Source organism: Stegostoma tigrinum, chromosome 13, assembly GCF_030684315.1.
Source record: "Stegostoma tigrinum isolate sSteTig4 chromosome 13, sSteTig4.hap1, whole genome shotgun sequence".
NCBI classification, from domain to species: Eukaryota; Metazoa; Chordata; class Chondrichthyes; order Orectolobiformes; family Stegostomatidae; genus Stegostoma; species Stegostoma tigrinum.
The window spans coordinates 62,227,748-62,255,594 of NC_081366.1; positions in this window are offsets into that span (position 1 = coordinate 62,227,748).

Consider the following 27,847-nt stretch of genomic DNA (forward strand, 5'->3'; position numbering starts at 1 on the left):
AATCGAGCATCAAAAATTGAGTCATTTGGTGAAGTTGAGATGATGGTCTTCTGAAGTGCTCATCTCACTGAAATACGCATTTCAGTGAAACCAGCATGAAAAAGTTTACTGATTTGTTGAAGAGGCTTATTTGCACTCTGAAATGATTGTCTCAGTGAAATAAGCATTTCAGTGAAACCAGCATGAAACTTGAGTCGTTTGGTGAACTTGTGATTTAGTTCTTCTGAAGCGCTTATCACAGTGAAATTAAGCATTTCAGTGAATCCTGCATCAAAATTTGAGTCAATTGGTCAAGTTGAGCTTTTGGCCGTCTGAAAGTGCTTATCTCAGTGAAATAAGCATTTCAGTGAAACCTGCATCAAAAGTTGAGTCATTTAGTGAAGTCGAGATTTTGGTCTTCTGAAGTGATTATCACAGTGAAATAAGCGTTTCAATGAAACCAGCATGAAACATTGGATCATTTGCTGAAGTTCAGATTTCGTTCTTCTAACATGCTTATCTCAGTGAAATAAGCGTTTCAATGAAACCTGCATGAAACGTTGAGTAGTCTGGTGACGTTTAGAGTTAGATATGCTGAAGTGAAATAAGCATTTCAGGGAATACAGAATCAAAAGTTGAGTCAGTTGGTGATGTTGAGATTCTGGTCTTCTGAAGTGCTTATCTCAGTGAAATAAGCATTTCGGTGACACGAGCTTCAAGATTTGATTCACTTGATGAAGTTGAGATTTTGGTCTTCTGAAGTGCTTATCTCAGTGAAATAAGCATTTCAGTGAAACCTGCATCAAAAGTTGTGTCATTTAGTGAAGTCGAGATTTTGGTCTTCTGAAGTGATTATCACAGTGTAATAAGCGTTTCAATGAAACCAGCATGAAACATTGGGTCATTTGTTGAAGTTCAGATTTCGTTCTTCTAACATGCTTATCTCAGTGAAATAAGCGTTTCAATGAAACCTGCATGAAACGTTGAGTAGTCTGGTGACGTTTAGAGTTTGATATGCTGAAGTGCTTATCTCACTGAAATAAGCATTTCAGGGAATACAGAATCAAAAGTTGAGTCAGTTGGTGATGTTGAGATTCTGGTCTTCTGAAATGCTTATCTCTGTGAAATAAGCATTTCGGTGACACGAGCTTCAAGATTTGATTCACTTGATGAAGTTGAGATTTTGGTCTTCTGAAGTGCTTAACTAAGTGAAATAAGCATTTCTGTCATACCAGCATCAGAAGTTGTGTCGTCTGGTGAAGTTGAGATTTTGGTCTTCTGACGTACTTGTTTGACTGAAATAAGCATTTCAGTGACACGAGCATCAAAATTTGAATTATTTGTTGAAGTTGAGATTTTGGTCTTCTGAAGTGCTTATTCTCACTGAAATAAGCATCTCCATGAAACCAGCATGGAAGTTTGATTCAAATGGTGACTTTGAGATTTTTGTCTTCTGAAGTGCTTCTCTGACTCAAATAAGCGTTTTCAGTGACACAGCGTCCAAAGTTGAGCCCTTTGCTGAAGTTGAGATTTTGGCCATCTGAAAGTGCTTATCTCAGTGAAATAAGCATTTCAGTGAAACCTGCATCAAAAGTTGAGTCATTTAGTGAAGTCGAGATTTCGTTCTTCTGACGTGCTTATCACAGTGAAATAAGCGTTTCAATGAAACCTGCATGAAACTTTGAGTAGTCTGGTGACGTTTAGAGTTTGATATGCTGAAGTGCATATCTCACTGAAAGAAGCATTTCAGGGAATCCAGAATCAAAAGTTGAGTCAGTTGGTGATGTTGAGATTCTGGTCTTCTGAAGTGCTTATCGCAGTGAAATAAGCATTTTGGTGACACGAGCTTCAAGATTTGATTCACTTGATGAAGTTGAGATTTTGGTCTTCTGAAGTGCTTAACTAATTGAAATAAGCATTTATGTCAAACCAGCATCAGAAGTTGTGTGGTTTGGTGAAGTTGAGATTTTGGTCTTCTGACGTGCTTGTTTGACTGAAATAAGCATTTCAGTGACACGAGCATCAAAATTTGAATTATTTGTTGAAGTTGAGATTTTGGTCTTCTGAAATGCTTATTCTCACTGAAATAAGCATCTCCATGAAACCAGCATGGAAGTTTGATTCAAATGGTGACTTTGAGATTTTTGTCTTCTGAAGTGCTTCTCTGACTGAAATAAGCGTTTCAGTGACACAGCGTCCAAAGTTGAGTCCTTTGCTGAAGTTGAGATTTTGGCCATCTGAAAGTGCTTATCTCAGTGAAATAAGCATTTCAGTGACACGGGCATCAAAATTTGAGTTTATGGTGAAGTTGAGAGTTTTCTCTCCTGAACTGCTTATCTCACTGTAAATATGCATTTCAGTGAATCGAGCATCAAAAATTGAGTCATTTGGTGAAGTTGAGATGATGGTCTTCTGAAGTGCTCATCTCACTGAAATACGCATTTCAGTGAAACCAGCATGAAAAAGTTTACTGATTTGGTGAAGAGGCTTATTTGCACTCTGAAATGATTGTCTCAGTGAAATAAGCATTTCAGTGAAACCAGCATGAAACTTGAGTCGTTTGGTGAACTTGTGATTTAGTTCTTCTGAAGCGCTTATCACAGTGAAATTAAGCATTTCAGTGAATCCTGCATCAAAATTTGAGTCAATTGGTCAAGTTGAGCTTTTGGCCGTCTGAAAGTGCTTATCTCAGTGAAATAAGCATTTCAGTGAAACCTGCATCAAAAGTTGAGTCATTTAGTGAAGTCGAGATTTTGGTCTTCTGAAGTGATTATCACAGTGAAATAAGCGTTTCAATGAAACCAGCATGAAACATTGGATCATTTGCTGAAGTTCAGATTTCGTTCTTCTAACATGCTTATCTCAGTGAAATAAGCGTTTCAATGAAACCTGCATGAAACGTTGAGTAGTCTGGTGACGTTTAGAGTTAGATATGCTGAAGTGCTTATCTCACTGAAATAAGCATTTCAGGGAATACAGAATCAAAAGTTGAGTCAGTTGGTGATGTTGAGATTCTGGTCTTCTGAAGTGCTTATCTCAGTGAAATAAGCATTTCGGTGACACGAGCTTCAAGATTTGATTCACTTGATGAAGTTGAGATTTTGGTCTTCTGAAGTGCTTAACTAAGTGAAATAAGCATTTCTGTCATACCAGCATCAGAAGTTGTGTCGTCTGGTGAAGTTGAGATTTTGGTCTTCTGAAGTGCTTATCTTAGCGAAATAAGCATTTCACAGACACGAGCATCAAAAGTAGTGTCGGTTAGTGAAGTTGAGATGATGGTCTTCTGAAGTGCTCATCTCACTGAAATACGCATTTCAGTGAAACCAGCATGAAAAAGTTTACTGATTTGTTGAAGAGGCTTATTTGCACTCTGAAATGATTGTCTCAGTGAAATAAGCATTTCAGTGAAACCAGCATGAAACTTGAGTCGTTTGGTGAACTTGTGATTTAGTTCTTCTGAAGCGCTTATCACAGTGAAATTAAGCATTTCAGTGAATCCTGCATCAAAATTTGAGTCAATTGGTCAAGTTGAGCTTTTGGCCGTCTGAAAGTGCTTATCTCAGTGAAATAAGCATTTCAGTGAAACCTGCATCAAAAGTTGAGTCATTTAGTGAAGTCGAGATTTTGGTCTTCTGAAGTGATTATCACAGTGAAATAAGCGTTTCAATGAAACCAGCATGAAACATTGGATCATTTGCTGAAGTTCAGATTTCGTTCTTCTAACATGCTTATCTCAGTGAAATAAGCGTTTCAATGAAACCTGCATGAAACGTTGAGTAGTCTGGTGACGTTTAGAGTTAGATATGCTGAAGTGAAATAAGCATTTCAGGGAATACAGAATCAAAAGTTGAGTCAGTTGGTGATGTTGAGATTCTGGTCTTCTGAAGTGCTTATCTCAGTGAAATAAGCATTTCGGTGACACGAGCTTCAAGATTTGATTCACTTGATGAAGTTGAGATTTTGGTCCTCTGAAGTGCTTAACTACGTGAAATAAGCATTTCTGTCATACCAGCATCAGAAGTTGTGTCGTCTGGTGAAGTTGAGATTTTGGTCTTCTGACGTACTTGTTTGACTGAAAGAAGCATTTCAGTGACACGAGCATCAAAATTTGAATTATTTGTTGAAGTTGAGATTTTGGTCTTCTGAAGTGCTTATTCTCACTGAAATAAGCATCTCCATGAAACCAGCATGGAAGTTTGATTCAAATGTTGACTTTGAGATTTTTGTCTTCTAAAGTGCTTCTCTGACTGAAATAAGCGTTTCAGTGACACAGCGTCCAAAGTTGAGTCCTTTGCTGAAGTTGAGATTTTGGCCATCTGAAAATGCTTATCTCAGTGAAATAAGCATTTCAGTGACACGGGCATCAAAATTTGAGTTTATGGTGAAGTTGAGAGTTTTCTCTCCTGAACTGCTTATTTCACTGTAAATATGCATTTCAGTGAATCGAGCATCAAAAATTGAGTCATTTGGTTAAGTTGAGATGATGGTCTTCTGAAGTGCTCATCTCACTGAAATACGCATTTCAGTGAAACCAGCATGAAAAAGTTTTCTGATTTGGTGAAGAGGCTTATTTGCACTCTGAAATGATTGTCTCAGTGAAATAAGCATTTCAGTGAAACCAGCATGAAACTTGAGTCGTTTGGTGAACTTGTGATTTAGTTCTTCTGAAGCGCTTATCACGGTGAAATTAAGCATTTCAGTGAATCCTGCATCAAAATTTGAGTCAATTGCTCAAGTTGAGATTTTGGCCGTCTGAAAGTGCTTATCTCAGTGAAATAAGCATTTCAGTAAAACCTGCATCAAAAGTTGAGTCATTTAGTGAAGTCGAGATTTTGGTCTTCTGAAGTGATTATCACAGTGAAATAAGCGTTTCAATGAAACCAGCATGAAACATTGAGTCATTTGTTGAAGTTCAGATTTCGTTCTTCTAACATGCTTATCTCAGTGAAATAAGCGTTTCAATGAAACCTGCATGAAACGTTGAGTAGTCTGGTGACGTTTAGAGTTTGATATGCTGAAGTGCTTATCTCACTGAAATAAGCATTTCAGGGAATAGAGAATCAAAAGTTGAGTCAGTTGGTGATGTTGAGAGTCTGGTCTTCTGAATTGCTTATCTCAGTGAAATAAGCATTTTGGTGACACGAGCTTCAAGATTTGATTCACTTGATGAAGTTGAGATTTTGGTCTTCTGAAGTGCTTAACTAAGTGAAATAAGCATTTATGTCAAACCAGCATCAGAAGTTGTGTCGTTTGGCGAAGTTGAGATTTTGGTCTTCTGACGTGCTTGTTTGACTGAAATAAGCATTTCAGTGACACGAGCATCAAAATTTGAATTATTTGTTGAAGTTGAGATTTTGGTCTTCTGAAGTGCTTATTCTCACTGAAATAAGCATCTCCATGAAACCAGCATGGAAGTTTGATTCAAATGGTGACTTTGAGATTTTTGTCTTCTGAAGTGCTTCTCTGACTCAAATAAGCGTTTCAGTGACACAGCGTCCAAAGTTGAGTCCTTTGCTGAAGTTGAGATTTTGGCCATCTGAAAATGCTTATCTCAGTGAAATAAGCATTTCAGTGAAACCTGCATCAAAAGTTGAGTCATTTAGTGAAGTCGAGATTTCGTTCTTCTGACGTGCTTATCACAGTGAAATAAGCGTTTCAATGAAACCTGCATGAAACTTTGAGTAGTCTGGTGACGTTTAGAGTTTGATATGCTGAAGTGCATATCTCACTGAAAGAAGCATTTCAGGGAATCCAGAATCAAAAGTTGAGTCAGTTGGTGATGTTGAGATTCTGGTCTTCTGAAGTGCTTATCGCAGTGAAATAAGCATTTTGGTGACACGAGCTTCAAGATTTGATTCACTTGATGAAGTTGAGATTTTGGTCTTCTGAAGTGCTTAACTAAGTGAAATAAGCATTTATGTCAAACCAGCATCAGAAGTTGTGTGGTTTGGTGAAGTTGAGATTTTGGTCTTCTGACGTGCTTGTTTGACTGAAATAAGCATTTCAGTGACACGAGCATCAAAATTTGAATTATTTGTTGAAGTTGAGATTTTGGTCTTCTGAAGTGCTTATTCTCACTGAAATAAGCATCTCCATGAAACCAGCATGGAAGTTTGATTCAAATGGTGACTTTGAGATTTTTGTCTTCTGAAGTGCTTCTCTGACTGAAATAAGCGTTTCAGTGACACAGCGTCCAAAGTTGAGTCCTTTGCTGAAGTTGAGATTTTGGCCATCTGAAAGTGCTTATCTCAGTGAAATAAGCATTTCAGTGACACGGGCATCAAAATTTGAGTTTATGGTGAAGTTGAGAGTTTTCTCTCCTGAACTGCTTATCTCACTGTAAATATGCATTTCAGTGAATCGAGCATCAAAAATTGAGTCATTTGGTGAAGTTGAGATGATGGTCTTCTGAAGTGCTCATCTCACTGAAATACGCATTTCAGTGAAACCAGCATGAAAAAGTTTACTGATTTGGTGAAGAGGCTTATTTGCACTCTGAAATGATTGTCTCAGTGAAATAAGCATTTCAGTGAAACCAGCATGAAACTTGAGTCGTTTGGTGAACTTGTGATTTAGTTCTTCTGAAGCGCTTATCACAGTGAAATTAAGCATTTCAGTGAATCCTGCATCAAAATTTGAGTCAATTGGTCAAGTTGAGATTTTGGCCGTCTGAAAGTGCTTATCTCAGTGAAATAAGCATTTCAGTGAAACCTGCATCAAAAGTTGAGTCATTTAGTGAAGTCGAGATTTTGGTCTTCTGAAGTGATTATCACAGTGAAATAAGCCTTTCAATGAAACCAGCATGAAACATTCGGTCATTTGTTGAAGTTCAGATTTCGTTCTTCTAACATGCTTATCTCAGTGAAATAAGCGTTTCAATGAAACCTGCATGAAACGTTGAGTAGTCTGGTGACGTTTAGAGTCAGATATGCTGAAGTGCTTATCTCACTGAAATAAGCATTTCAGGGAATACAGAATCAAAAGTTGAGTCAGTTGGTGATGTTGAGATTCTGGTCTTCTGAAGTGCTTATCTCAGTGAAATAAGCATTTCGGTGACACGAGCTTCAAGATTTGATTCACTTGATGAAGTTGAGATTTTGGTCTTCTGAAGTGCTTAACTACGTGAAATAAGCATTTCTGTCATACCAGCATCAGAAGTTGTGTCGTCTGGTGAAGTTGAGATTTTGGTCTTCTGACGCACTTGTTTGACTGAAAGAAGCATTTCAGTGACACGAGCATCAAAATTTGAATTATTTGTTGAAGTTGAGATTTTGGTCTTCTGAAGTGCTTATTCTCACTGAAATAAGCATCTCCATGAAACCAGCATGGAAGTTTGATTCAAATGTTGACTTTGAGATTTTTGTCTTCTGAAGTGCTTCTCTGACTGAAATAAGCGTTTCAGTGACACAGCGTCCAAAGTTGAGTCCTTTGCTGAAGTTGAGATTTTGGCCATCTGAAAATGCTTATCTCAGTGAAATAAGCATTTCAGTGACACGGGCATCAAAATTTGAGTTTATGGTGAAGTTGAGAGTTTTCTCTCCTGAACTGCTTATTTCACTGTAAATATGCATTTCAGTGAATCGAGCATCAAAAATTGAGTCATTTGGTTAAGTTGAGATGATGGTCTTCTGAAGTGCTCATCTCACTGAAATACGCATTTCAGTGAAACCAGCATGAAAAAGTTTTCTGATTTGGTGAAGAGGCTTATTTGCACTCTGAAATGATTGTCTCAGTGAAATAAGCATTTCAGTGAAACCAGCATGAAACTTGAGTCGTTTGGTGAACTTGTGATTTAGTTCTTCTGAAGCGCTTATCACAGTGAAATTAAGCATTTCAGTGAATCCTGCATCAAAATTTGAGTCAATTGGTCAAGTTGAGCTTTTGGCCGTCTGAAAGTGCTTATCTCAGTGAAATAAGCATTTCAGTGAAACCTGCATCAAAAGTTGAGTCATTTAGTGAAGTCGAGATTTTGGTCTTCTGAAGTGATTATCACAGTGAAATAAGCCTTTCAATGAAACCAGCATGAAACATTAGGTCATTTGTTGAAGTTCAGATTTCGTTCTTCTAACATGCTTATCTCAGTGAAATAAGCGTTTCAATGAAACCTGCATGAAACGTTGAGTAGTCTGGTGACGTTTAGAGTTAGATATGCTGAAGTGCTTATCTCACTGAAATAAGCATTTCAGGGAATACAGAATCAAAAGTTGAGTCAGTTGGTGATGTTGAGATTCTGGTCTTCTGAAGTGCTTATCTCAGTGAAATAAGCATTTCGGTGACACGAGCTTCAAGATTTGATTCACTTGATGAAGTTGAGATTTTGGTCTTCTGAAGTGCTTAACTAAGTGAAATAAGCATTTCTGTCATACCAGCATCAGAAGTTGTGTCGTCTGGTGAAGTTGAGATTTTGGTCTTCTGAAGTGCTTATCTTAGCGAAATAAGCATTTCACAGACACGAGCATCAAAAGTAGTGTCGGTTAGTGAAGTTGAGATGATGGTCTTCTGAAGTGCTCATCTCACTGAAATACGCATTTCAGTGAAACCAGCATGAAAAAGTTTACTGATTTGTTGAAGAGGCTTATTTGCACTCTGAAATGATTGTCTCAGTGAAATAAGCATTTCAGTGAAACCAGCATGAAACTTGAGTCGTTTGGTGAACTTGTGATTTAGTTCTTCTGAAGCGCTTATCACAGTGAAATTAAGCATTTCAGTGAATCCTGCATCAAAATTTGAGTCAATTGGTCAAGTTGAGCTTTTGGCCGTCTGAAAGTGCTTATCTCAGTGAAATAAGCATTTCAGTGAAACCTGCATCAAAAGTTGAGTCATTTAGTGAAGTCGAGATTTTGGTCTTCTGAAGTGATTATCACAGTGAAATAAGCGTTTCAATGAAACCAGCATGAAACATTGGATCATTTGCTGAAGTTCAGATTTCGTTCTTCTAACATGCTTATCTCAGTGAAATAACCGTTTCAATGAAAGCTGCATGAAACGTTGAGTAGTCTGGTGACGTTGAGAGTTAGATATGCTGAAGTGAAATAAGCATTTCAGGGAATACAGAATCAAAAGTTGAGTCAGTTGGTGATGTTGAGATTCTGGTCTTCTGAAGTGCTTATCTCAGTGAAATAAGCATTTCGGTGACACGAGCTTCAAGATTTGATTCACTTGATGAAGTTGAGATTTTGGTCTTCTGAAGTGCTTAACTACGTGAAATAAGCATTTCTGTCATACCAGCATCAGAAGTTGTGTCGTCTGGTGAAGTTGAGATTTTGGTCTTCTGACGTACTTGTTTGACTGAAAGAAGCATTTCAGTGACACGAGCATGAAAATTTGAATTATTTGTTGAAGTTGAGATTTTGGTCTTCTGAAGTGCTTATTCTCACTGAAATAAGCATCTCCATGAAACCAGCATGGAAGTTTGATTCAAATGTTGACTTTGAGATTTTTGTCTTCTAAAGTGCTTCTCTGACTGAAATAAGCGTTTCAGTGACACAGCGTCCAAAGTTGAGTCCTTTGCTGAAGTTGAGATTTTGGCCATCTGAAAATGCTTATATCAGTGAAATAAGCATTTCAGTGACACGGGCATCAAAATTTGAGTTTATGGTGAAGTTGAGAGTTTTCTCTCCTGAACTGCTTATTTCACTGTAAATATGCATTTCAGTGAATCGAGCATCAAAAATTGAGTCATTTGGTTAAGTTGAGATGATGGTCTTCTGAAGTGCTCATCTCACTGAAATACGCATTTCAGTGAAACCAGCATGAAAAAGTTTTCTGATTTGGTGAAGAGGCTTATTTGCACTCTGAAATGATTGTCTCAGTGAAATAAGCATTTCAGTGAAACCAGCATGAAACTTGAGTCGTTTGGTGAACTTGTGATTTAGTTCTTCTGAAGCGCTTATCACAGTGAAATTAAGCATTTCAGTGAATCCTGCATCAAAATTTGAGTCAATTGGTCAAGTTGAGCTTTTGGCCGTCTGAAAGTGCTTATCTCAGTGAAATAAGCATTTCAGTGAAACCTGCATCAAAAGTTGAGTCATTTAGTGAAGTCGAGATTTTGGTCTTCTGAAGTGATTATCACAGTGAAATAAGCGTTTCAATGAAACCAGCATGAAACATTGGATCATTTGCTGAAGTTCAGATTTCGTTCTTCTAACATGCTTATCTCAGTGAAATAAGCGTTTCAATGAAACCTGCATGAAACGTTGAGTAGTCTGGTGACGTTGAGAGTTAGATATGCTGAAGTGAAATAAGCATTTCAGGGAATACAGAATCAAAAGTTGAGTCAGTTGGTGATGTTGAGATTCTGGTCTTCTGAAATGCTTATCTCTGTGAAATAAGCATTTCGGTGACACGAGCTTCAAGATTTGATTCACTTGATGAAGTTGAGATTTTGGTCTTCTGAAGTGCTTATCTCAGTGAAATAAGCATTTTGGTGACACGAGCTTCAAGATTTGATTCACTTGATGAAGTTGAGATTTTGGTCTTCTGAAGTGCTTAACTAAGTGAAATAAGCATTTATGTCAAACCAGCATCAGAAGTTGTGTCGTTTGGCGAAGTTGAGATTTTGGTCTTCTGACGTGCTTGTTTGACTGAAATAAGCATTTCAGTGACACGAGCATCAAAATTTGAATTATTTGTTGAAGTTGAGATTTTGGTCTTCTGAAGTGCTTATTCTCACTGAAATAAGCATCTCCATGAAACCAGCATGGAAGTTTGATTCAAATGGTGACTTTGAGATTTTTGTCTTCTGAAGTGCTTCTCTGACTCAAATAAGCGTTTCAGTGACACAGCGTCCAAAGTTGAGTCCTTTGCTGAAGTTGAGATTTTGGCCATCTGAAAATGCTTATCTCAGTGAAATAAGCATTTCAGTGAAACCTGCATCAAAAGTTGAGTCATTTAGTGAAGTCGAGATTTCGTTCTTCTGACGTGCTTATCACAGTGAAATAAGCGTTTCAATGAAACCTGCATGAAACTTTGAGTAGTCTGGTGACGTTTAGAGTTTGATATGCTGAAGTGCATATCTCACTGAAAGAAGCATTTCAGGGAATCCAGAATCAAAAGTTGAGTCAGTTGGTGATGTTGAGATTCTGGTCTTCTGAAGTGCTTATCGCAGTGAAATAAGCATTTTGGTGACACGAGCTTCAAGATTTGATTCACTTGATGAAGTTGAGATTTTGGTCTTCTGAAGTGCTTAACTAAGTGAAATAAGCATTTATGTCAAACCAGCATCAGAAGTTGTGTGGTTTGGTGAAGTTGAGATTTTGGTCTTCTGACGTGCTTGTTTGACTGAAATAAGCATTTCAGTGACACGAGCATCAAAATTTGAATTATTTGTTGAAGTTGAGATTTTGGTCTTCTGAAGTGCTTATTCTCACTGAAATAAGCATCTCCATGAAACCAGCATGGAAGTTTGATTCAAATGGTGACTTTGAGATTTTTGTCTTCTGAAGTGCTTCTCTGACTGAAATAAGCGTTTCAGTGACACAGCGTCCAAAGTTGAGTCCTTTGCTGAAGTTGAGATTTTGGCCATCTGAAAGTGCTTATCTCAGTGAAATAAGCATTTCAGTGACACGGGCATCAAAATTTGAGTTTATGGTGAAGTTGAGAGTTTTCTCTCCTGAACTGCTTATCTCACTGTAAATATGCATTTCAGTGAATCGAGCATCAAAAATTGAGTCATTTGGTGAAGTTGAGATGATGGTCTTCTGAAGTGCTCATCTCACTGAAATACGCATTTCAGTGAAACCAGCATGAAAAAGTTTACTGATTTGGTGAAGAGGCTTATTTGCACTCTGAAATGATTGTCTCAGTGAAATAAGCATTTCAGTGAAACCAGCATGAAACTTGAGTCGTTTGGTGAACTTGTGATTTAGTTCTTCTGAAGCGCTTATCACAGTGAAATTAAGCATTTCAGTGAATCCTGCATCAAAATTTGAGTCAATTGGTCAAGTTGAGATTTTGGCCGTCTGAAAGTGCTTATCTCAGTGAAATAAGCATTTCAGTGAAACCTGCATCAAAAGTTGAGTCATTTAGTGAAGTCGAGATTTTGGTCTTCTGAAGTGATTATCACAGTGAAATAAGCCTTTCAATGAAACCAGCATGAAACATTCGGTCATTTGTTGAAGTTCAGATTTCGTTCTTCTAACATGCTTATCTCAGTGAAATAAGCGTTTCAATGAAACCTGCATGAAACGTTGAGTAGTCTGGTGACGTTTAGAGTCAGATATGCTGAAGTGCTTATCTCACTGAAATAAGCAGTTCAGGGAATACAGAATCAAAAGTTGAGTCAGTTGGTGATGTTGAGATTCTGGTCTTCTGAAGTGCTTATCTCAGTGAAATAAGCATTTCGGTGACACGAGCTTCAAGATTTGATTCACTTGATGAAGTTGAGATTTTGGTCTTCTGAAGTGCTTAACTACGTGAAATAAGCATTTCTGTCATACCAGCATCAGAAGTTGTGTCGTCTGGTGAAGTTGAGATTTTGGTCTTCTGACGCACTTGTTTGACTGAAAGAAGCATTTCAGTGACACGAGCATCAAAATTTGAATTATTTGTTGAAGTTGAGATTTTGGTCTTCTGAAGTGCTTATTCTCACTGAAATAAGCATCTCCATGAAACCAGCATGGAAGTTTGATTCAAATGTTGACTTTGAGATTTTTGTCTTCTGAAGTGCTTCTCTGACTGAAATAAGCGTTTCAGTGACACAGCGTCCAAATTTGAGTCCTTTGCTGAAGTTGAGATTTTGGCCATCTGAAAATGCTTATCTCAGTGAAATAAGCATTTCAGTGACACGGGCATCAAAATTTGAGTTTATGGTGAAGTTGAGAGTTTTCTCTCCTGAACTGCTTATTTCACTGTAAATATGCATTTCAGTGAATCGAGCATCAAAAATTGAGTCATTTGGTTAAGTTGAGATGATGGTCTTCTGAAGTGCTCATCTCACTGAAATACGCATTTCAGTGAAACCAGCATGAAAAAGTTTTCTGATTTGGTGAAGAGGCTTATTTGCACTCTGAAATGATTGTCTCAGTGAAATAAGCATTTCAGTGAAACCAGCATGAAACTTGAGTCGTTTGGTGAACTTGTGATTTAGTTCTTCTGAAGCGCTTATCACAGTGAAATTAAGCATTTCAGTGAATCCTGCATCAAAATTTGAGTCAATTGGTCAAGTTGAGCTTTTGGCCGTCTGAAAGTGCTTATCTCAGTGAAATAAGCATTTCAGTGAAACCTGCATCAAAAGTTGAGTCATTTAGTGAAGTCGAGATTTTGGTCTTCTGAAGTGATTATCACAGTGAAATAAGCCTTTCAATGAAACCAGCATGAAACATTAGGTCATTTGTTGAAGTTCAGATTTCGTTCTTCTAACATGCTTATCTCAGTGAAATAAGCGTTTCAATGAAACCTGCATGAAACGTTGAGTAGTCTGGTGACGTTTAGAGTTAGATATGCTGAAGTGCTTATCTCACTGAAATAAGCATTTCAGGGAATACAGAATCAAAAGTTGAGTCAGTTGGTGATGTTGAGATTCTGGTCTTCTGAAGTGCTTATCTCAGTGAAATAAGCATTTCGGTGACACGAGCTTCAAGATTTGATTCACTTGATGAAGTTGAGATTTTGGTCTTCTGAAGTGCTTAACTAAGTGAAATAAGCATTTCTGTCATACCAGCATCAGAAGTTGTGTCGTCTGGTGAAGTTGAGATTTTGGTCTTCTGAAGTGCTTATCTTAGCGAAATAAGCATTTCACAGACACGAGCATCAAAAGTAGTGTCGGTTAGTGAAGTTGAGATGATGGTCTTCTGAAGTGCTCATCTCACTGAAATACGCATTTCAGTGAAACCAGCATGAAAAAGTTTACTGATTTGTTGAAGAGGCTTATTTGCACTCTGAAATGATTGTCTCAGTGAAATAAGCATTTCAGTGAAACCAGCATGAAACTTGAGTCGTTTGGTGAACTTGTGATTTAGTTCTTCTGAAGCGCTTATCACAGTGAAATTAAGCATTTCAGTGAATCCTGCATCAAAATTTGAGTCAATTGGTCAAGTTGAGCTTTTGGCCGTCTGAAAGTGCTTATCTCAGTGAAATAAGCATTTCAGTGAAACCTGCATCAAAAGTTGAGTCATTTAGTGAAGTCGAGATTTTGGTCTTCTGAAGTGATTATCACAGTGAAATAAGCGTTTCAATGAAACCAGCATGAAACATTGGATCATTTGCTGAAGTTCAGATTTCGTTCTTCTAACATGCTTATCTCAGTGAAATAACCGTTTCAATGAAAGCTGCATGAAACGTTGAGTAGTCTGGTGACGTTGAGAGTTAGATATGCTGAAGTGAAATAAGCATTTCAGGGAATACAGAATCAAAAGTTGAGTCAGTTGGTGATGTTGAGATTCTGGTCTTCTGAAGTGCTTATCTCAGTGAAATAAGCATTTCGGTGACACGAGCTTCAAGATTTGATTCACTTGATGAAGTTGAGATTTTGGTCTTCTGAAGTGCTTAACTACGTGAAATAAGCATTTCTGTCATACCAGCATCAGAAGTTGTGTCGTCTGGTGAAGTTGAGATTTTGGTCTTCTGACGTACTTGTTTGACTGAAAGAAGCATTTCAGTGACACGAGCATCAAAATTTGAATTATTTGTTGAAGTTGAGATTTTGGTCTTCTGAAGTGCTTATTCTCACTGAAATAAGCATCTCCATGAAACCAGCATGGAAGTTTGATTCAAATGTTGACTTTGAGATTTTTGTCTTCTAAAGTGCTTCTCTGACTGAAATAAGCGTTTCAGTGACACAGCGTCCAAAGTTGAGTCCTTTGCTGAAGTTGAGATTTTGGCCATCTGAAAATGCTTATATCAGTGAAATAAGCATTTCAGTGACACGGGCATCAAAATTTGAGTTTATGGTGAAGTTGAGAGTTTTCTCTCCTGAACTGCTTATTTCACTGTAAATATGCATTTCAGTGAATCGAGCATCAAAAATTGAGTCATTTGGTTAAGTTGAGATGATGGTCTTCTGAAGTGCTCATCTCACTGAAATACGCATTTCAGTGAAACCAGCATGAAAAAGTTTTCTGATTTGGTGAAGAGGCTTATTTGCACTCTGAAATGATTGTCTCAGTGAAATAAGCATTTCAGTGAAACCAGCATGAAACTTGAGTCGTTTGGTGAACTTGTGATTTAGTTCTTCTGAAGCGCTTATCACAGTGAAATTAAGCATTTCAGTGAATCCTGCATCAAAATTTGAGTCAATTGGTCAAGTTGAGCTTTTGGCCGTCTGAAAGTGCTTATCTCAGTGAAATAAGCATTTCAGTGAAACCTGCATCAAAAGTTGAGTCATTTAGTGAAGTCGAGATTTTGGTCTTCTGAAGTGATTATCACAGTGAAATAAGCGTTTCAATGAAACCAGCATGAAACATTGGATCATTTGCTGAAGTTCAGATTTCGTTCTTCTAACATGCTTATCTCAGTGAAATAAGCGTTTCAATGAAACCTGCATGAAACGTTGAGTAGTCTGGTGACGTTGAGAGTTAGATATGCTGAAGTGAAATAAGCATTTCAGGGAATACAGAATCAAAAGTTGAGTCAGTTGGTGATGTTGAGATTCTGGTCTTCTGAAATGCTTATCTCTGTGAAATAAGCATTTCGGTGACACGAGCTTCAAGATTTGATTCACTTGATGAAGTTGAGATTTTGGTCTTCTGAAGTGCTTAACTAAGTGAAATAAGCATTTCTGTCATACCAGCATCAGAAGTTGTGTCGTCTGGTGAAGTTGAGATTTTGGTCTTCTGACGTACTTGTTTGACTGAAATAAGCATTTCAGTGACACGAGCATCAAAATTTGAATTATTTGTTGAAGTTGAGATTTTGGTCTTCTGAAGTGCTTATTCTCACTGAAATAAGCATCTCCATGAAACCAGCATGGAAGTTTGATTCAAATGGTGACTTTGAGATTTTTGTCTTCTGAAGTGCTTCTCTGACTGAAATAAGCGTTTCAGTGACACAGCGTCCAAAGTTGAGTCCTTTGCTGAAGTTGAGATTTTGGCCATCTGAAAATGCTTATCTCAGTGAAATAAGCATTTCAGTGACACGGGCATCAAAATTTGAGTTTATGGTGAAGTTGAGAGTTTTCTCTCCTGAACTGCTTATCTCACTGTAAATATGCATTTCAGTGAATCGAGCATCAAAAATTGAGTCATTTGTTGGAGTTCAGATTTTGGTCTTCTGAAGTGCTTATCTTAGCGAAATAAGCATTTCACAGACACGAGCATCAAAAGTAGTGTCGGTTAGTGAAGTTGAGATGATGGTCTTCTGAAGTGCTCATCTCACTGAAATACGCATTTCAGTGAAACCCGCATGAAAAAGTTTACTGATTTGTTGAAGAGGCTTATTTGCACTCTGAAATGATTGTCTCAGTGAAATAAGCATTTCAGTGAAACCAGCATGAAACTTGAGTCGTTTGGTGAACTTGTGATTTAGTTCTTCTGAAGCGCTTATCACAGTGAAATTAAGCATTTCAGTGAATCCTGCATCAAAATTTGAGTCAATTGGTCAAGTTGAGATTTTGGCCGTCTGAAAGTGCTTATCTCAGTGAAATAAGCATTTCAGTGAAACCTGCATCAAAAGTTGAGTCATTTAGTGAAGTCGAGATTTTGGTCTTCTGAAGTGATTATCACAGTGAAATAAGCGTTTCAATGAAACCAGCATGAAACATTGGATCATTTGCTGAAGTTCAGATTTCGTTCTTCTAACATGCTTATCTCAGTGAAATAACCGTTTCAATGAAAGCTGCATGAAACGTTGAGTAGTCTGGTGACGTTTAGAGTTTGATATGCTGAAGTGCTTATCTCACTGAAATAAGCATTTCAGGGAATACAGAATCAAAAGTTGAGTCAGTTGGTGATGTTGAGATTCTGGTCTTCTGAAGTGCTCATCTCAGTGAAATAAGCATTTCGGTGACACGAGCTTCAAGATTTGATTCACTTGATGAAGTTGAGATTTTGGTCTTCTGAAGTGCTTATCTCAGTGAAATAAGCATTTCAGTGAAACCTGCATCAAAAGTTGTGTCATTTAGTGAAGTCGAGATTTTGGTCTTCTGAAGTGATTATCACAGTGAAATAAGCGTTTCAATGAAACCAGCATGAAACATTGGGTCATTTGTTGAAGTTCAGATTTCGTTCTTCTAACATGCTTATCTCAGTGAAATAAGCGTTTCAATGAAACCTGCATGAAACGTTGAGTAGTCTGGTGACGTTTAGAGTTTGATATGCTGAAGTGCTTATCTCACTGAAATAAGCATTTCAGGGAATACAGAATCAAAAGTTGAGTCAGTTGGTGATGTTGAGATTCTGGTCTTCTGAAATGCTTATCTCTGTGAAATAAGCATTTCGGTGACACGAGCTTCAAGATTTGATTCACTTGATGAAGTTGAGATTTTGGTCTTCTGAAGTGCTTAACTAAGTGAAATAAGCATTTCTGTCATACCAGCATCAGAAGTTGTGTCGTCTGGTGAAGTTGAGATTTTGGTCTTCTGACGTACTTGTTTGACTGAAATAAGCATTTCAGTGACACGAGCATCAAAATTTGAATTATTTGTTGAAGTTGAGATTTTGGTCTTCTGAAGTGCTTATTCTCACTGAAATAAGCATCTCCATGAAACCAGCATGGAAGTTTGATTCAAATGGTGACTTTGAGATTTTTGTCTTCTGAAGTGCTTCTCTGACTGAAATAAGCATTTTCAGTGACACAGCGTCCAAAGTTGAGCCCTTTGCTGAAGTTGAGATTTTGGCCATCTGAAAGTGCTTATCTCAGTGAAATAAGCATTTCAGTGAAACCTGCATCAAAAGTTGAGTCATTTAGTGAAGTCGAGATTTCGTTCTTCTGACGTGCTTATCACAGTGAAATAAGCGTTTCAATGAAACCTGCATGAAACTTTGAGTAGTCTGGTGACGTTTAGAGTTTGATATGCTGAAGTGCATATCTCACTGAAAGAAGCATTTCAGGGAATCCAGAATCAAAAGTTGAGTCAGTTGGTGATGTTGAGATTCTGGTCTTCTGAAGTGCTTATCGCAGTGAAATAAGCATTTTGGTGACACGAGCTTCAAGATTTGATTCACTTGATGAAGTTGAGATTTTGGTCTTCTGAAGTGCTTAACTAATTGAAATAAGCATTTATGTCAAACCAGCATCAGAAGTTGTGTGGTTTGGTGAAGTTGAGATTTTGGTCTTCTGACGTGCTTGTTTGACTGAAATAAGCATTTCAGTGACACGAGCATCAAAATTTGAATTATTTGTTGAAGTTGAGATTTTGGTCTTCTGAAATGCTTATTCTCACTGAAATAAGCATCTCCATGAAACCAGCATGGAAGTTTGATTCAAATGGTGACTTTGAGATTTTTGTCTTCTGAAGTGCTTCTCTGACTGAAATAAGCGTTTCAGTGACACAGCGTCCAAAGTTGAGTCCTTTGCTGAAGTTGAGATTTTGGCCATCTGAAAGTGCTTATCTCAGTGAAATAAGCATTTCAGTGACACGGGCATCAAAATTTGAGTTTATGGTGAAGTTGAGAGTTTTCTCTCCTGAACTGCTTATCTCACTGTAAATATGCATTTCAGTGAATCGAGCATCAAAAATTGAGTCATTTGGTGAAGTTGAGATGATGGTCTTCTGAAGTGCTCATCTCACTGAAATACGCATTTCAGTGAAACCAGCATGAAAAAGTTTACTGATTTGGTGAAGAGGCTTATTTGCACTCTGAAATGATTGTCTCAGTGAAATAAGCATTTCAGTGAAACCAGCATGAAACTTGAGTCGTTTGGTGAACTTGTGATTTAGTTCTTCTGAAGCGCTTATCACAGTGAAATTAAGCATTTCAGTGAATCCTGCATCAAAATTTGAGTCAATTGGTCAAGTTGAGCTTTTGGCCGTCTGAAAGTGCTTATCTCAGTGAAATAAGCATTTCAGTGAAACCTGCATCAAAAGTTGAGTCATTTAGTGAAGTCGAGATTTTGGTCTTCTGAAGTGATTATCACAGTGAAATAAGCGTTTCAATGAAACCAGCATGAAACATTGGATCATTTGCTGAAGTTCAGATTTCGTTCTTCTAACATGCTTATCTCAGTGAAATAAGCGTTTCAATGAAACCTGCATGAAACGTTGAGTAGTCTGGTGACGTTTAGAGTTAGATATGCTGAAGTGCTTATCTCACTGAAATAAGCATTTCAGGGAATACAGAATCAAAAGTTGAGTCAGTTGGTGATGTTGAGATTCTGGTCTTCTGAAGTGCTTATCTCAGTGAAATAAGCATTTCGGTGACACGAGCTTCAAGATTTGATTCACTTGATGAAGTTGAGATTTTGGTCTTCTGAAGTGCTTAACTAAGTGAAATAAGCATTTCTGTCATACCAGCATCAGAAGTTGTGTCGTCTGGTGAAGTTGAGATTTTGGTCTTCTGAAGTGCTTATCTTAGCGAAATAAGCATTTCACAGACACGAGCATCAAAAGTAGTGTCGGTTAGTGAAGTTGAGATGATGGTCTTCTGAAGTGCTCATCTCACTGAAATACGCATTTCAGTGAAACCAGCATGAAAAAGTTTACTGATTTGTTGAAGAGGCTTATTTGCACTCTGAAATGATTGTCTCAGTGAAATAAGCATTTCAGTGAAACCAGCATGAAACTTGAGTCGTTTGGTGAACTTGTGATTTAGTTCTTCTGAAGCGCTTATCACAGTGAAATTAAGCATTTCAGTGAATCCTGCATCAAAATTTGAGTCAATTGGTCAAGTTGAGCTTTTGGCCGTCTGAAAGTGCTTATCTCAGTGAAATAAGCATTTCAGTGAAACCTGCATCAAAAGTTGAGTCATTTAGTGAAGTCGAGATTTTGGTCTTCTGAAGTGATTATCACAGTGAAATAAGCCTTTCAATGAAACCAGCATGAAACATTGGATCATTTGCTGAAGTTCAGATTTCGTTCTTCTAACATGCTTATCTCAGTGAAATAAGCGTTTCAATGAAACCTGCATGAAACGTTGAGTAGTCTGGTGACGTTTAGAGTTAGATATGCTGAAGTGAAATAAGCATTTCAGGGAATACAGAATCAAAAGTTGAGTCAGTTGGTGATGTTGAGATTCTGGTCTTCTGAAGTGCTTATCTCAGTGAAATAAGCATTTCGGTGACACGAGCTTCAAGATTTGATTCACTTGATGAAGTTGAGATTTTGGTCTTCTGAAGTGCTTAACTACGTGAAATAAGCATTTCTGTCATACCAGCATCAGAAGTTGTGTCGTCTGGTGAAGTTGAGATTTTGGTCTTCTGACGTACTTGTTTGACTGAAAGAAGCATTTCAGTGACACGAGCATCAAAATTTGAATTATTTGTTGAAGTTGAGATTTTGGTCTTCTGAAGTGCTTATTCTCACTGAAATAAGCATCTCCATGAAACCAGCATGGAAGTTTGATTCAAATGTTGACTTTGAGATTTTTGTCTTCTAAAGTGCTTCTCTGACTGAAATAAGCGTTTCAGTGACACAGCGTCCAAAGTTGAGTCCTTTGCTGAAGTTGAGATTTTGGCCATCTGAAAATGCTTATCTCAGTGAAATAAGCATTTCAGTGACACGGGCATCAAAATTTGAGTTTATGGTGAAGTTGAGAGTTTTCTCTCCTGAACTGCTTATCTCACTGTAAATATGCATTTCAGTGAATCGAGCATCAAAAATTGAGTCATTTGTTGGAGTTCAGATTTTGGTCTTCTGAAGTGCTTATCTTAGCGAAATAAGCATTTCACAGACACGAGCATCAAAAGTAGTGTCGGTTAGTGAAGTTGAGATGATGGTCTTCTGAAGTGCTCATCTCACTGAAATACGCATTTCAGTGAAACCAGCATGAAAAAGTTTACTGATTTGTTGAAGAGGCTTATTTGCACTCTGAAATGATTGTCTCAGTGAAATAAGCATTTCAGTGAAACCAGCATGAAACTTGAGTCGTTTGGTGAACTTGTGATTTAGTTCTTCTGAAGCGCTTATCACAGTGAAATTAAGCATTTCAGTGAATCCTGCATCAAAATTTGAGTCAATTGGTCAAGTTGAGATTTTGGCCGTCTGAAAGTGCTTATCTCAGTGAAATAAGCATTTCAGTGAAACCTGCATCAAAAGTTGAGTCATTTAGTGAAGTCGAGATTTTGGTCTTCTGAAGTGATTATCACAGTGAAATAAGCGTTTCAATGAAACCAGCATGAAACATTGGATCATTTGCTGAAGTTCAGATTTCGTTCTTCTAACATGCTTATCTCAGTGAAATAACCGTTTCAATGAAAGCTGCATGAAACGTTGAGTAGTCTGGTGACGTTTAGAGTTTGATATGCTGAAGTGCTTATCTCACTGAAATAAGCATTTCAGGGAATACAGAATCAAAAGTTGAGTCAGTTGGTGATGTTGAGATTCTGGTCTTCTGAAGTGCTCATCTCAGTGAAATAAGCATTTCGGTGACACGAGCTTCAAGATTTGATTCACTTGATGAAGTTGAGATTTTGGTCTTCTGAAGTGCTTATCTCAGTGAAATAAGCATTTCAGTGAAACCTGCATCAAAAGTTGTGTCATTTAGTGAAGTCGAGATTTTGGTCTTCTGAAGTGATTATCACAGTGAAATAAGCGTTTCAATGAAACCAGCATGAAACATTGGGTCATTTGTTGAAGTTCAGATTTTGTTCTTCTAACATGCTTATCTCAGTGAAATAAGCGTTTCAATGAAACCTGCATGAAACGTTGAGTAGTCTGGTGACGTTTAGAGTTTGATATGCTGAAGTGCTTATCTCACTGAAATAAGCATTTCAGGGAATACAGAATCAAAAGTTGAGTCAGTTGGTGATGTTGAGATTCTGGTCTTCTGAAATGCTTATCTCTGTGAAATAAGCATTTCGGTGACACGAGCTTCAAGATTTGATTCACTTGATGAAGTTGAGATTTTGGTCTTCTGAAGTGCTTAACTAAGTGAAATAAGCATTTCTGTCATAGAACATAGAACATAGAACATAGAACATAGAACATAGAACAGTACAGCACAGAACAGGCCCTTCAGCCCACAATGTTGTGCCGACCATTGATCCTCATGGATGCACCCTCAAATTTCTGTGACCATATGCATGTCCAGCAGTCTCTTAAATGACCCCAATGACCTTGCTTCCACAACTGCTGCTGGCAACGCATTCCATGCTCTCACAACTCTCTGCGTAAAGAACCTGCCTCTGACATCCCCTCTATACTTTCCACCAACCAGCTTAAAACTATGACCCCTCGTGCTAGCCATTTCTGCCCTGGGAAATAGTCTCTGGCTATCGACTCTATCTATGCCTCTCATTATCTTGTATACCTCAATTAGGTCCCCTCTCCTCCTCCTTTTCTCCAATGAAAAGAGACCGAGCTCAGTCAACCTCTCTTCATAAGATAAGCCCTCCAGTCCAGGCAGCATCCTGGTAAACCTCCTCTGAACCCTCTCCAAAGCATCCACATCTTTCCTATAATAGGGCGCCCAGAACTGGACGCAGTATTCCAAGTGCGGCCTAACCAAAGTTTTATAGAGCTGCAACAAGATCTCACGACTCTTAAACTCAATCCCCCTGTTAATGAAAGCCAAAACACCATATGCTTTCTTAACAACCCTGTCCACTTGGGTGGCCATTTTAAGGGATCTATGTATCTGCACACCAAGATCCCTCTGTTCCTCCACGCTGCCAAGAATCCTATCCTTAATCCTGTACTCAGCTTTCAAATTCGACCTTCCAAAATGCATCACCTCGCATTTATCCAGGTTGAACTCCATCTGCCACCTCTCAGCCCATCTCTGCATCCTGTCAATGTCCCGCTGCAGCCTACAACAGCCCTCTACACTGTCAACGACACCTCCGACCTTTGTGTCGTCTGCAAACTTGCTGACCCATCCTTCAATTCCCTCGTCCAAGTCATTAATAAAAATTACAAACAGTAGAGGCCCAAGGACAGAGCCCTGTGGAACCCCACTCACCACTGACTTCCAGGCAGAATATTTTCCTTCTACTACCACTCGCTGTCTTCTGTTGGCCAGCCAATTCTGTATCCAAGCTGCTAAGTTCCCCTGTATCCCATTCCTCCTGACCTTCTGAATGAGCCTTCCATGGGGAACCTTATCAAATGCCTTACTGAAGTCCATATACACCACATCCACAGCTTGACCCTCATCAACCTTACTAGTCACATCCTCAAAAAACTCGATAAGGTTTGTAAGGCATGACCTACCCCTCACAAAGCCGTGTTGACTGTATTTGATCAAGCCATGCTCTTCCAGATGGTCATAAATCTTATCCCTCAGAATCCTTTCTAACACCTTGCAGACGACAGACGTGAGACTTACCGGTCTATAATTGCCGGGGATTTCCCTATTTCCTTTCTTGAAGAGAGGAATTACATTTGCCTCTCTCCAGTCCTCAGGTACGACTCCAGTGGAGAGCGAGGATGCAAAGATCTTCGCAAGTGGCGAAGCAATTGCATTTCTCGCTTCCCAAAGCAGCCGAGGACAAATCTGATCCGGGCCTGGCGACTTGTCAATCTTAATGTTTGACAAAATTTTCAGTACATCAGCTTCCTCTATCTCTATCCATTCCAGCATGCACACCTGCTCTTCAAAGGTTTCATTCACTACACAGGTCGTTTCTTTCGTAAAGACAGAAGCAAAAAACTCATTTAGGGCTTCCCCTACCTCCTCAGGCTCCACACACAAGTTCCCTATGCTATCCCTGATCGGCCCTACTCTTTCTTTGACCATTCTCTTATTCCTCACGTAAGTGTAAAATGCCTTTGTGTTTTCCCGGATTCCTTCTGCCAAGCCTTTCTCGTGCCCCCTCCTGGCTCTCCTCAGACCATTTTTGAGCTCCTTCCTTGCCTGCATGTAATCCCCTCTAGCTGAACTTGACCCTAGCTTCCTCCACCTTATGTAAGCTACCTTCTTCCTTTTCACTAGAAGCTCCACCGCTCTCGTCATCCAAGGTTCCTTTATCTTACCCCGTCTTGCCTGTCTCAGAGGGACATATTTACTCATCACTCCCAACAACTGTTCCTTAAACCATCTCCACATGTCTATAGTTCCCTTACCATGGAACAACTGCTCCCAGTCCATGCTTCCTAACTCGTGTCTAATTGCATCATAGTTTCCTCTTCCCCAATTAAATATCCTCCCATTCTGCCTAATCCTCTCCTTCTCCATAGCTATGTAGAATGAGAGACTGTTATGGTCACTATCACCAAAATGCTCTCCCACCACAAGATCTGATACCTGCCCCGGCTCGTTTCCGAGCACCAAGTCTAGAATGGCCTCTCCCCTCGTCGGCCTGTCAACGTACTGCGTTAGGAAACCCTCCTGAACACACCTTACAAAAACAGCTCCATTCAAATCTTCTGCTCGAAGGAGGTTCCAATCAATATTAGGAAAGTTAAAGTCACCCATTACAACAACCCTACTGCGTCCACACTTTTCCAAAATCTGTCGACCTATGCTTTCTACAATCTCCCTGCTGCTATTGGGGGGCCTGTAGTAAACCCCTAACGAGGTGACTACTCCCTTGCTGTTCCTAATTTCCACCCATACTGACTCAGTAGGCAGATCTTCCTCGACAATGGAAGCTTCTGTAGCTGTGATACCCTCTCTGATTAGTAGTGCTACACCCCCTCCTCTTTTTCCCCCCTCCCTATTCTTTTTAAATGTTCTAAACCCTGGAATATCCAGCAACCATTCCAGCCCATGAGAAACCCATGTCTCTGTTATGGCCACAACATCATAGCACCAGGTACTGATCCATGCTCTAAGTTCATCACTTTTATTCCTGATACTCCTTGCATTAAAGCAAACACACTTTAACCGATCCCTTGGTTCCTTCCCAGGAAAATCCTTCCCACTAGCTGGTCTACCTCTTGCTACTGCCTCACCTGCATCAACGCTCACCTCTGGTATACAGCTCAGGTTCCCACCCCCCTGCCATACTAGTTTAAACCCTCTCGAACTACTCGAGCAAACCTTCCACCCAGGACATTGGTCCCCTTCCAGTTCAGATGCAACCCATCCTTCTTGTACAGGTCCCACCTTCCCCAGAAGGCATCCCAATTATCAACATATCTGAAACCCTCCCTCCTACACCAGCTGCGTAGCCACGTGTTCAGCTGCGCCCGCTCCCTGTTCCTCACCTCGCTATCTCGTGGCACCGGTAGTAAACCAGAGAACACTACTCTGTTCGTCCTGCTCTGCAGCTTCCATCCTAACTCCCTGAAATCACTTTTTATATCCTCAAACCTATTTCTGGCTATATCATTTGTGCCAATATGTAACACGATTTCTGGCTGTTCACCCTCCCCTTTCAGAACTTTATACACCCGATCGGAGACGTCCCGGACCCTGGCACCAGGGAGGCAACATACCTTCCGGGAATCCCGATCTTGCCCACAAAATCTCCTGTCGATTCCCCTAACTATCGAGTCCCCTACCACGAGTACTTTTCTATTCTGCCCCCTTCCCTTCTTTGCCACAGTGTCAGGCTCAGTGCCAGAGAACTGACTACTATGGCTTTCCTCTGGTAGGTCAACCCCCCCAGCAGTATCCAAAACGGTATACTTATTGCTGAGGGGAATGCCCACAGGGGATCTCTGCACTGTCTGTCTGTCCCCTTTCCTCCCCCTAACTGTAACCCATCTATCCTCGTCCTGAGCCTTAGGAGTGACCAGCTCCCGATAACTCCTCTCAATTACCCCCTCTGCCTCCCGAATGATCCGTAGTTCATCCAGCTCCAGCTCCATTTCCCTAACACGGTTTTCAAGGAGCTGTAGCTGGGTGCACTTCCCGCAGATGTAGCCAGCGGAGACGTGTGCCACATCTCCCAACTGCCACATTTTGCAGGAGGAGCAAGCAACTGCCCTAGCATCCATACCCCACTTATCTGAACACCCACTCAATACTAAAGCAGAAAGCTCACTTCAAGTAATAATAACAAATTAATAACAAACTTATGTTCAATAGAGAAAGTTTAGAATGAACCTTACCTTATTAACTAGGTTAGAGGAGGAGGGCGGGTGGGAGACACTACAGTTGTAGAGTCTCAGGTTAAGCCGCCTTGCTGATATATATGGTCACTGCTTTCCTTCCCGGCTGCCCCTCTGGTCCTCGTCACTTCCTCTGATGCTCCCGCTCCTTCTCTGAAAGAGGAAAAAAAAACACCGCTGCCCGCTACCGGTAAGTAATTTTAAAAATAAACTGCTTTACCTTAGCTGCAGTCTTCCGGGTCCGTCTTGCCTCCGCTGCTGCTCGCACTCAAAAACCATACCAGCATCAGAAGTTGTGTCGTCTGGTGAAGTTGAGATTTTGGTCTTCTGACGTACTTGTTTGACTGAAATAAGCATTTCAGTGACACGAGCATCAAAATTTGAATTATTTGTTGAAGTTGAGATTTTGGTCTTCTGAAGTGCTTATTCTCACTGAAATAAGCATCTCCATGAAACCAGCATGGAAGTTTGATTCAAATGGTGACTTTGAGATTTTTGTCTTCTGAAGTGCTTCTCTGACTGAAATAAGCGTTTTCAGTGACACAGCGTCCAAAGTTGAGCCCTTTGCTGAAGTTGAGATTTTGGCCATCTGAAAGTGCTTATCTCAGTGAAATAAGCATTTCAGTGAAACCTGCATCAAAAGTTGAGTCATTTAGTGAAGTCGAGATTTCGTTCTTCTGACGTGCTTATCACAGTGAAATAAGCGTTTCAATGAAACCTGCATGAAACTTTGAGTAGTCTGGTGACGTTTAGAGTTTGATATGCTGAAGTGCATATCTCACTGAAAGAAGCATTTCAGGGAATCCAGAATCAAAAGTTGAGTCAGTTGGTGATGTTGAGATTCTGGTCTTCTGAAGTGCTTATCGCAGTGAAATAAGCATTTTGGTGACACGAGCTTCAAGATTTGATTCACTTGATGAAGTTGAGATTTTGGTCTTCTGAAGTGCTTAACTAATTGAAATAAGCATTTATGTCAAACCAGCATCAGAAGTTGTGTGGTTTGGTGAAGTTGAGATTTTGGTCTTCTGACGTGCTTGTTTGACTGAAATAAGCATTTCAGTGACACGAGCATCAAAATTTGAATTATTTGTTGAAGTTGAGATTTTGGTCTTCTGAAATGCTTATTCTCACTGAAATAAGCATCTCCATGAAACCAGCATGGAAGTTTGATTCAAATGGTGACTTTGAGATTTTTGTCTTCTGAAGTGCTTCTCTGACTGAAATAAGCGTTTCAGTGACACAGCGTCCAAAGTTGAGTCCTTTGCTGAAGTTGAGATTTTGGCCATCTGAAAGTGCTTATCTCAGTGAAATAAGCATTTCAGTGACACGGGCATCAAAATTTGAGTTTATGGTGAAGTTGAGAGTTTTCTCTCCTGAACTGCTTATCTCACTGTAAATATGCATTTCAGTGAATCGAGCATCAAAAATTGAGTATTTGGTGAAGTTGAGATGATGGTCTTCTGAAGTGCTCATCTCACTGAAATACGCATTTCAGTGAAACCAGCATGAAAAAGTTTACTGATTTGGTGAAGAGGCTTATTTGCACTCTGAAATGATTGTCTCAGTGAAATAAGCATTTCAGTGAAACCAGCATGAAACTTGAGTCGTTTGGTGAACTTGTGATTTAGTTCTTCTGAAGCGCTTATCACAGTGAAATTAAGCATTTCAGTGAATCCTGCATCAAAATTTGAGTCAATTGGTCAAGTTGAGCTTTTGGCCGTCTGAAAGTGCTTATCTCAGTGAAATAAGCATTTCAGTGAAACCTGCATCAAAAGTTGAGTCATTTAGTGAAGTCGAGATTTTGGTCTTCTGAAGTGATTATCACAGTGAAATAAGCGT